This window comes from Carcharhinus amblyrhynchos, chromosome 33 (genome assembly GCF_965287045.1).
Source record: "Carcharhinus amblyrhynchos chromosome 33, sCarAmb.v2.hapA, whole genome shotgun sequence".
NCBI classification, from domain to species: domain Eukaryota; kingdom Metazoa; phylum Chordata; class Chondrichthyes; order Carcharhiniformes; family Carcharhinidae; genus Carcharhinus; species Carcharhinus amblyrhynchos.
The window spans coordinates 19,527,250-19,537,988 of NC_137356.1; the positions used below are offsets into that span (position 1 = coordinate 19,527,250).

Here is a 10,739-nt window from a genome sequence, read left to right on the forward strand (position 1 = left end):
GATCTGAATGAAACTCTCAGAATAATGAAAAGCTAGGATAGAATGGACACAGGGATGATGTTTCCATTAGTAGGAGAGACTAGGATCTGAGGGCACAGCCTCAGAGTAAAGGGACAACCCTTTAGAACCGAGAATTTCCTCAACCAGAGGGTGGTGAATGTGTGGAATTCGTTGCTGCAGAAGGCTGGGGAGGCCAGGTTATTGAGTGTATTTAAGCCAAAGATAGGTTCTCGAATGGTAAAGAGGTCATAAGGGGAAAAAGCAGGAGAATGGGGTTGAGAAACTTACCAGCCATGACTGAATGGTGGAGCAGACTCAACGGGCTGAATGGCCTAATTCTGCTCCTTTATCTTATGGTCTTATGCAGCTTCATGGAATGTCTCCTCACCACACAACTTCATTCCAAGAATCAACCTCACTTCTGTCACTACCTTAACACTGCTCCATATTAGGTGCTTTGTGATAGATTTTTCTAGGATAAAGCAAGGACGTTGCACAATGTCCTCAAGATGATCTAAAGCCGAGATAATTAATTATGTTTGCTGCTGGGATTTTCACAAAGCATGGTCTCAGATCATCTTGAGGTCTCTAATCAGAGACCAGCAGTTGACTATTTAGACGAAGAGTTTGGGGAAGGAAAGCAGAGGAACCCGGAGAAGTATTGAGGGATCTCATGAAGCTTAATGTAAGACCTGAAAGATAACACTGAAAGATCACAAATCCTGGATTCACACAGCTCTGAGGTGATGTTCGGCAGTAACAGTCTCAGCACTGGAAGTGTCTTTCCTAATCTGTCCACCTACTCAACAGATCTCTGCCACAGAACGCAACGGTTTGTTACAAGAGTGGAGGGTAAATGTTAATGAAAAGCAATGCCCTGGTCTCTGAGACCCCATTCATTCCAGTCAAAAATATCTTTGCTGCATTATCCATACACCGTTTATTACCGTCACTGCCCAATCCAGACTCCATTCACTACAGTCAAAAATACAGCCACTGCCCAATCCAGACTCCATTCACTGCAGTCAAAAATACCGTCACTGCCCAATCCAGACTCCATTCACTACAGTCAAAAATACAGTCACTGCCCAATCCAGACTCCATTCACTACAGTCAAAAAGACAGTCACTGCCCAATCCAGACTCCATTCACTACAGTCAAAAATACAGTCACTGCCCAATCCAGACTCCATTCACTACAGTCAAAAATACAGTCACTGCCCAATCCAGACTCCATTCACTACAGTCAAAAATACAGTCACTGCCCAATCCAGACTCCATTCACTACAGTCAAAAATACAGTCACTGCCCAATCCAGACTCCATTCACTACAGTCAAAAATACAGTCACTGCCCAATCCAGACTCCATTCACTACAGTCAAAAATACAGTCATTCTCTGATCTGGATTCCACTCTCCCACTACTCATAAGAACATAAGAACATAAGAACATAAGAAATAGGAGCAGGAGTAGGCCATCTGGCCCTTCGAGCCTGCCCCGCCATTCAATAAGATCATGGCTGATCTGTCGTGGCTCAGTTCCACTTTCCCGCCCTCTCCCCATAACCCTTAATCCCCTCTCTTATCAAAAACCCATCAACCCGCTTCTTAAAAATATTTAGCGAGGCAGCCTCCACCACTTCAACGGGCAGAGAATTCCAGAGATTCACCACCCTTTGAGTGAAGAAGTTCCTCCTCAACTCCGTTCTGAACCGCCCCCCCTTTATCTTGAGGCTGTGCCCCCTAGTCCTACTGTCTTTTTTGAGCGGGAAGAGTCTTTCCACCTCTATCCTATCCATCCCATTCATCATCTTATACGTCTCAATGAGATCTCCCCTCATTCTTCTAAACTCTAACGAGTACAAGCCTAGTTTATTCAGCCTCTCCTCATAGCTCAACCCCCTCAACTCCGGTATCAGCCTAGTAAACCTCCTCTGCACTCCCTCCAAGGCCAAAATATCCTTGCGCAGGTGCGGCGCCCAGATTTACATCCAAAACATTAGACTTATAATTGCGGACGTCCACCAGACAAATTTTCACCCCTTTTGAAAACAGACTGATGGAGCCAAGTATCATGATTAATGACACGCCAATACAGCGGCAAACCAATCTAATTTCACTTAGTTGTCCAAATTACAAGAAACTGTACTGGCAGCTCCCTATCAGAATGACATTGAAACACTGCAGACAATGCTTCAGGAGTCTGGTGAATCCCCCAGCAGGGGCCAGATCCGAAAGCTCAGCTTTGTCAGCCGAGAGGAGAGACAGCAGAGGTAATTTATACAGCAAGGCAAGACTGGCATAGGTAAAGCTAGAATATCACTTTCAACTAATTAAAGAGCAGGGTAAGGGATCCAGGTTCAAGCTCACAAAAGAAAGATTTAAGAAGTTGTCAGGAAATTCTGAATCACAGCATGGCACGGTAGCACAGTGGGTTAGCACTGCTGCTTCACAACTCCAGGGACCTGGGTTCAATTCCCAGCTTGGGTCACTGTCTGTGTGGAGTTTGCACATTCTTTCGTGCCTGCGAGGATTTCCTCGGATGCTCCAGTTTCCTCCCACAGTCCAAAGATGTGTGGGTTAGGTCGATGGGCAATTTTTAGCACAGCCACTTAGTGTCCTGAGATGTGTAGGTTAGAGGGATTAGCGGGTAAATATGTAGGGATATGGGGGCGGGGCCTGGGTGGGATTGTGGTCAGTGCAGACTTGATGGGCCGAACGGCCTCCTTCTGCACTGCAAGATTTTTATGATTTCACAGAAAGGAGAAATCAAATCCGAAACTCAGGCCTTTGAGCTTTGATAAAGGGTCATCTGGACTCAAAATGTCAGCTCATTTCTCTCCTCATTAGAATTCAGAAAGAATGAGGGGAGATCTTATAGAAACATAAGATTATGAAGGGAACAGATAAGATAGAAGCAGGGAAGTTGTTTCCACTGGCAGATGAAACCAGAACTAGGTGGTGTGGCCTCAAAACAAGGGGAAGTAGATTTAGGACTGAGTTGAGGGGAAAATTCTTCACCCAAAGGGTTGTGAATCTGTGGAATTCCCAGCCCAGTGAAGCAGTTGAGGCTACCTGATTGAATGTTTTTAAGACAAGGATAGATACATTTTTGAACAGTAAAGGAATTAAGGGTGATGGTGAGTAGGCGGGTAAGTGGAGCTGAGTCCATGAAAAGATCAACCATGAGCTCACTGAATGGTGAAGCAGGCTGGAGGGGCCAGACGGCCCACTCCTGCTCCTAGTTCTTATGTTTTTACAGATGCTACCAGATCGGCTGGGATTTTTCAGCATTTTCTCTTTTGGTTTCAGATTTGAAACAAACTGCCAGACAGAATAGAGGCTAAACACCTAGGAACCTTTCAGAATCCAGCAGATATTAAAATGTAGATTTGAAAATATCTCTGGATCAATTATAATGCGCTGAATGATCTTCTCATGTGTAACTAGCCTTCAATGTATATCCTAGTTACATACATCACCCTGTACTAAATCATTCAAAACTCCTCTACTTTAATGAGTGTATAACCAAAACCACCCTCTCACAATACCAATGGAACTCTGGCTTTGAAATCAGAGAGAAAGACAGGAGTTAATCTACAGGTGTCTAGTAGCACTCGATGGCAAATTCAGTTTTATTACCCACTGTGGACGAACCAATTTTGTTTTAGATGTCCAGATTACCAACATGTCTCAGTTTCCCCATGCCAAGCTTTAGTTAACAAAGCCCACCAATACCTCTACTTTCTCAGATGAGGAGGAAATTTGGCATGTTAGCTATGACTCTCACCAATGTTTACAGATGCACCATAGAAAGCATTCTTTCTGGTTGTATCACAGCTTGGTATGGGCTCCTGCTGTGCCCAAGACTGCAAGAAACTACAAAAGGTTGTGAATGTAGTCCAATCCATCACATAAACTAGCCTCGCATCCATTGATTCTGTCTACACTTCCCACTGCCTCCACAAAGCAGCCAGCATAATCAAGGACCCTATGCACCCTGGACACACACTCTTCCACCTTCTTCCATTGGGAAAAAGATACCAAAGTCTGGGGTCACGTACCAGCTGACTGAAGAACAGCTTCTTCCCTGCTGCTGTCAGACTTTTGAATGGACCTACCTTGCATTAAGTCGATCTTTCTCTACAACCTTCTCTATGAATGGTATGCTTTGTCTAGCATGCAAAAACAATACTTTTCACTGTGTACTGTGACAACAACAAAATCAAATCAACTGCAGAAGGTTACCACCACCTTCAAGGGCAATTTAGGGATGGGCAACAACTGCTGGCCTCGCCCACAGGGAATTAAGAACAATTTGGTCCATTTCCCCAAGAATCTGAATCCACACTTCCATCACTTTGCTAATTCTGATAATTCTTTACTTGCTAGTGTCCCCACCTACAATACTGTCTTGAGGCAGCAATATCCTACTACCCCATCACCGCCCATCCTCAAACTCCACTCCTCCCTCCTCGCCTGCCCCAACTGGACAGCCCATTTTCCGATCCCACTGATCAGTGTTCATATACCGGCCCCGAGATCGCTCTAAGGGTCGATGAGTTACTAATGCAGCGTCAATTGTTGAATTATTAATCTTCCGTTCCAAGAAACTCTCTCATCCACAACTGAAAGTCACTAAAACATCATTCCATATATCACAGGATACGTCATTCTGTCAGGCTGACAGAATGACGTATCCTGACGAGGCCAACTGCACACACTCATTTACACTCCAAGCATTTTCTCCACGAGAATAACCTTGTAAATCTAGAGAACATTGCAGGAAGTGGGACAAATAGACTGATGGCCAGTCAACGTCTCAAAGCGACTGGTGTATCTAATTTTGCTAGCACCATCCACTCTTTTTTGGGACACGGTGACTCTGTCTGAGGCCAGAACTCTCCATTCACCTGAAGAAGAGGGAGACCTCGAAAGCTAGTGAGTTTATTATCAAATAAATCGGTTGGACTTAAACCTGGTGCTGTCAGACTTTTTACACAGGGAGCAAACCAGAGGTTCTCCTGAAAATATCAAGAGGGGAGGATTTGGCCATTTTTATTTAGGCTGAGAGGTTTTAATTCAGCAAGCAGCTCACTCCTAGGATTAATCGGACAAATGAAAACTGCAAGAAGCTATATAAAGCATTAGTGGCTGGGAATATATTATAGCCCGTCACTGAGAGCCTGGAAAAGGGCACCGACTGGTTAACCTTTCAGATCACGCCAAATAAAGATAGGCAAACTGCTTCTCCGGAGCACTCAGTCCTATCCAAATACAGCTGGAGGAAGCACATATCCCAGGAGGTTCCACCTAAAGCTATAACCTCCCTTTTACGCTCCCTCGAAGCCTACTTGAAATAATCCAATAAAATTGGATTGCCAAAGCACCACCAATGGGAAAGCAGCTCTGCAAGTCACAGACACACACGCACAGACACAAGGAATTACAAGGTTATGTAGTTTGGACGCAAGTTGAGGAAATGTTTGAAATGTAAATACTGGCCACGCTGGGCACAAACGAACATGAATGAATAAACAATGCTGGAAACACATTCCGCTTTTGGGGGTGGGGAGCGGGGAAGACAAACAGTCACAGGCAAACCTTCATTTGAATCAGTACGTCTACACCAAACAAATCTCCTTGTAATCCCTACAGTGCAGAAGGAGGCCATTTGGCCATCAAGTCTCCACCGACAACAATCCCACCCCGGCCCTATCCCCATAACCGCACATATTTATCCCACAAATCCCTCTAACCTACGTACCTCAGGACACTAAGGGGCAATAATGGGGATCTTATAGAGACATATAAGGTAATGAAGGGGACGGATAGGCTTGAGGTAGAGAGATTCTTCCCGCTTAGAAAGGATAGCAGAACTAGAGGGCACAGCCTCAAGATAAGGGGGGGCAGTTTAGATCGGAGTTGAGGAGGAACTACTTCTCTTAAAGGGTGGTGAATCTCTGGAATTCTCTGCCAGTTGAAGTGGTGGAGGCTACCTCGCCAAATATATTTAAGTCACGGGTAGATAGGTTTTTGATAGACAGGGCAATTAAGGGTTATGGGGAGAAAGCGGGAAAACGGAACTGATCCACTTCAGATCAGCCATGATCTTATTGAATGGCGGGGCAGGCTCGAAGGGCAAGATGGCCTACTCCTGCTCCTATTTCTTACATTCTTATGTTCAATTTAGCTTGGCCAATCAACCTAACCCACATATCTTTAGAGCATGGGAGGAAACCAGAGCACCCAGGGGAAACCCACGCAGACACAAGAATGTGCAAACTCCATACAGACAGTAACCCAAAACAAAGAACAAAATCAGCCCGGGAAACAGGCCCTTCGGCCCAACGAGCCCACGCCGCCATCTCAACACCACCAGTCCACCTCTCTACTCATGACCCCTATCTAATGTTTTATGGCCATTTTGTTATGGGAATTGAATCCAGGTCGTGGTGCTGTGAAGCAGCAATGCCAACCACTGTGCCATCGGGCCACCCACTGTTGAGGGGCTGGTGCTCTCCATGGGTGCTATCAGACGCAAGGACACCCAGCAATTGTCCGGGCTGAGAATCACAAACCAACACAGGATAGAAAGAAACCATTCAGCCCATCACATCTGTGCTGACCCTTTGGTGGAGAAATTCCATTATTTGATTTGATTTATTATTGTCACATGTCTTAATATAGAGTGAGAACTATTGTCTCCTGCATGCTATACAAACAAAGCATGCCATTCATAGAGAAGGTAGAATGAGAGTAAGAGATAGAATTCGAAGGTGTGCTGGGTACAGCTTGCGAGAAATCACCTCGCTCCAGCACTATCTTGAAAAAAATAGTCTCATGGCTCATATTCTTACCCCAAAACTCCGAGTTATTTTCCCTCAGAAGGGTCATCGAGCCTCAAAACATTAGCTCCATTCTCTGTCCACAGATGCTGTCAGGCCAGCTGAAATTTTGCCCTATTTTCTGTTTTTGTACTGCCTCACGCTGGGTGGGTTTTAACAGGGTCCTCTACTGAGCACATCTACAACTGGTGTATCCATTTCTCCCTAAATCCTGACTCCGCCAAATTGGGAGATTCCGGTGAAGAAATTCCCATTCTGAGTTCTACCCACCTGCAGCCTCATGGGCCACCCACAACATTTACCTCTGGGATCCCACAAGGATTCAACCTTGACATCCACCTTCAAACCTTGACCACCTCAGCCACAGTTTTCACACATCCACTGAGGACACCCTGTTCAACCTCACCACCATCTCACCCAACTCTTCCGCTGTTGCTAAACCAGATTGCTAACCTGACATTCAGCTCTGGGCGAAAAGAAATTTCTTCCAATTAATTCTCGGAAGATAGAAGCCATTGCCCTTTACTCCTACCCTATACCCTAGCTGACAACTCCATCCCTCTTCCCTGCAGCTGGCAAAAACCAGAGGGCATTTCTGCCCCCGAGATGATCTTCTGACTGTACGTCATCCCGTTTCCCCTGTCACCTGCTGTGCTCACTGACCGACAGTGGCCCTCAGTTAAGCAGCACCTCAATTCTAAAATTCTCACCCTCAAATCACAAATTTCTCCATGGCCTCATCCCTCTCGACTGCTGTCGTCTCCTCCAGCCCATCAACCCTCGGAGATATCCACACTCCACTAATTCTGGCCTCTTCAAGCACTGCTCCACCATTGATGGCTGTACCTTCAATTCCTAAGATCGCCTTGAAGCTCTGTGACACTGTTTCATCCTTTAAGGGACTCCTTTTTGACCAAAATCTTCTCACCTCATGTCTCTCAGTGTTGCACAATGCCCCTACGAAACCCCTTCAAACATTTTTTGATTATAAAGGCATCCCGCATGCATGGTCAGAGGAGCATAGACATTAGGAGCAGAAATAGGCAAATTCAGCCCTTGGAGCCTGCTCTGCCATTCAATCTCTCCCTTGTCTCAAATCCACCTCCCCACCTGTTCCGCATATCCCTTTTTTTTGTGAGAAATATGTCTATTTCCCTCCTGAAAACATTCAATGATTCAGACCGCACCGCGCTATGGGGCAGCGAGTTCCACAAATTCACCCCCCTCTGCAAGAAGTAGCTCCTCCTCATCTCAGTTTTAAATCTCAACCCATACCTGTGACTTCTTGTTCCAGATTGCCCCATAAGCGGCACAGTGGTTAGCACTGCTGCTTCACATCTCCAGGGACCTGGGTTCGATTCCTGACTCGGGTCACTGTCTGTGTGGAGTTTGCACATTCTCCTCGTGTCTGCGTGGGTTTCCTCCCAAAGTCCAAAGATGTGCAGGTTAGGTTGATTGGCCATGCTAGAATTGCCGTTAGTGTCTTGGGATGTGTAGGTTAGAGGGATTAACAGGTAGATGTATAGGGATAGGGCCTGGTGGGATTGTGGTAAGCGCAGACTCGGTGGGTCGAAGGGCCTGTTTCTGCACTGTAGGGTTCATAAGAGGAAACATTTGGTCTACATTTGCTTTTAGGATTTTATATACCTCCATCTGATCCCCTCTCATCCCTCTAAACTCCAGCCAGTGTAATCCTAAACTGTTTAATCTCTCCTCATACGTCAACCCTTTCATCCCCGGAATCAATTTGGTGATCCTCCTCTGAACTGCCTTTAAAGCCACCACATCCTTCCTCAAATACAGAGACCAAAACTGGACACAGTACTCCAGATGTGGTTGCACCAACACCCTATAGAATTGCAGTAACACCTTTCTACTTTTATACTCAAGCCCTTTTGCAATAAATGCCAACATCCTACTTGCCAGTTTTATGACAGGCTGTTCCCTGGATTTGCCTTGTTCAATCCTTCACAAGGCAAACAGCAAATTTCTAGACAACGTCCAGAGGAATTTCCTGGTCTGGATTTCTGTCCCATTCTGAATCCAGCCTCCTCTGACCACCATTGCACGACCTCCCATCACATTCGACTCTGCACAATCACGTTCTACCCATCTTCTACCAATCCCTTTCACCCCACACCAATTAACATTCACCCTTATCCATCCCTCGATCAGCCCATATCTACCATGCCCAGTCACCACCCACCCACATTCACCCCCATCTTAACAACCATCAGTCACACCCTCTCCTCACCAACACTCCTTACCACACCTCATCCCTCTCTGCACCATAACCTTCCCTACCTCCCCTCCCTCCCCCACTCATCCTTCCATTCACATCTCCACCTCTGCCTGCCCTCTCCCTCCCCTTACTCACTCCCCCCAAACCGTTCCCATCCTCTACTCCCCACCCCTCTCCCTACTTCCCCCTCCATCTCCCCTACTCACCCTCACTTCCCCCTCCACCATCACCCTGCCTCCGCCACCCCCTCCGTCCCTATTCCCTCCCCCTACCCTACTCTCTTCCTTCCTCCCCTTCCCTTGTCCCACCACCCCCTCCCCTCCCCTCCCCACTATTCCACCTCCATCCCCCCTCCCCATTCCTCCTCCACATTCCACCCATTCTGCCCCCTCCCCATTAATCCACCCCCTACCCCATTTCCCTCCCCCCCACTCTCTCCTCCTTCCCTATTCTCCCCACACCCCCCATTCCACCCCTCATTCCCCCTCCTCTCCTCCCCTCGCCTGCACCCCCTGCTCCCCTATTCTGCACCCCCTCCACCCCCCTCCCCCCCAGTTTCCCTACTGCCCACTATTCCACCCTCATTCCCCCCCTCCCCCATCCTCCACCCCCCTCTCACACCCCCCCCACCCCCCTATCCCCCACCCCCCCCCCACCCCCCTATCCCCCACCCCCCCCCCACATCCCCCCCCACCCCCCTCTCCCCCATCCTCCGCCGGGGCCGGCGCTCCTCTCCCGGCTGTACCTGCCGCCGGTGTCTCTCCGGGTCTGAGGGAGTCTCTCTCTCTCTGCCGATGCCGCTGTGAGAGAGTCTCTCCGGGTCCCCCGGGTTTGTGCCGATTTGGGGTGCGGGTCTGGGTCTCTCTCCCGGTGCCGGTCGCGGTGCGGCTCTCTCCCGGTTGCCGGTGCGGGTTTGTGCCGGTCTCTCTCTCTCTCTCTCTCCCCCTCGTCCGACCCTGACAGCAGAGGGCGGGGCTCCCGCCTGACGTCACCGACAGCAGCCGCCCGCCAATCAGAGTGCGCGGCCCCGCCCCTCTCCTCGCCTTTCATCCACTGGGAGCACAGAGCTCCGCTGAGTGACGGGCAGGTCCACCAATCGCTGCGGGGAACCGCCTCGGCCAATCGGAATGCAGCGCGGCCTGGCCGTCAATCAGCCAATCAGCATCAACAATCGGCTGTGATTGACACGGGGACTGACCAATCAGAGGGCGGCGCCTGCTGCTGTGGTGCTGATGCTGCAGATGGAGGGACAGAGGATGGAGGGAGAGAGGGTGGAGGGAGTGAGATGGAGGGCAGAGGATGGAGGGAGTGAGGATGGAAGGGGAAGGATGGAGGGAGAGAGTATGGAGGCAGTGAGGATGGAGGGAGAGAGTATGGAGGGACAGAGGATGGAGCGAATGAGAATGGAGAGACAGAGGATGGAGGGAGTGAGGATGGAGGGAGTGAGATGGAGGTCAGAGGATGGAGGAAGCGTGGATGGAGGGACAAGGATGGAGGGAGAAAGGATGGAGGGAGAGAGGATGGAGGGAGTGAGGTTGAAGGGAGAGAGGATGGAGGGAGTGTGGATGGAGGGACAAGGATGGAGGGAGAGAGAATGAAGGGAGACAGGATGGAGGGAGTATGGATGAAAGGAGTGTGGATGGAGGGAGTG

General features: G+C 48.5%; 1 protein-coding gene across 4 annotated transcripts in view; it reads right to left on the reverse strand.

Moving 5' to 3' along the window:
* Nucleotides 1-10,026, reverse strand: part of LOC145360855 (EVI5-like protein) — a 301,896-nt gene extending 291,870 nt beyond the window's left edge. For all 4 annotated transcript variants that reach the window (XM_080216329.1, XM_080216327.1, XM_080216328.1 and 1 more), the window contains exon 1: nucleotides 9,834-10,026. The gene's annotated coding sequence lies outside the window, so the exon portion shown is untranslated. The remainder of the gene's footprint in view (nucleotides 1-9,833) is intronic.
* Nucleotides 10,027-10,739: the final 713 nt, after the last annotated feature.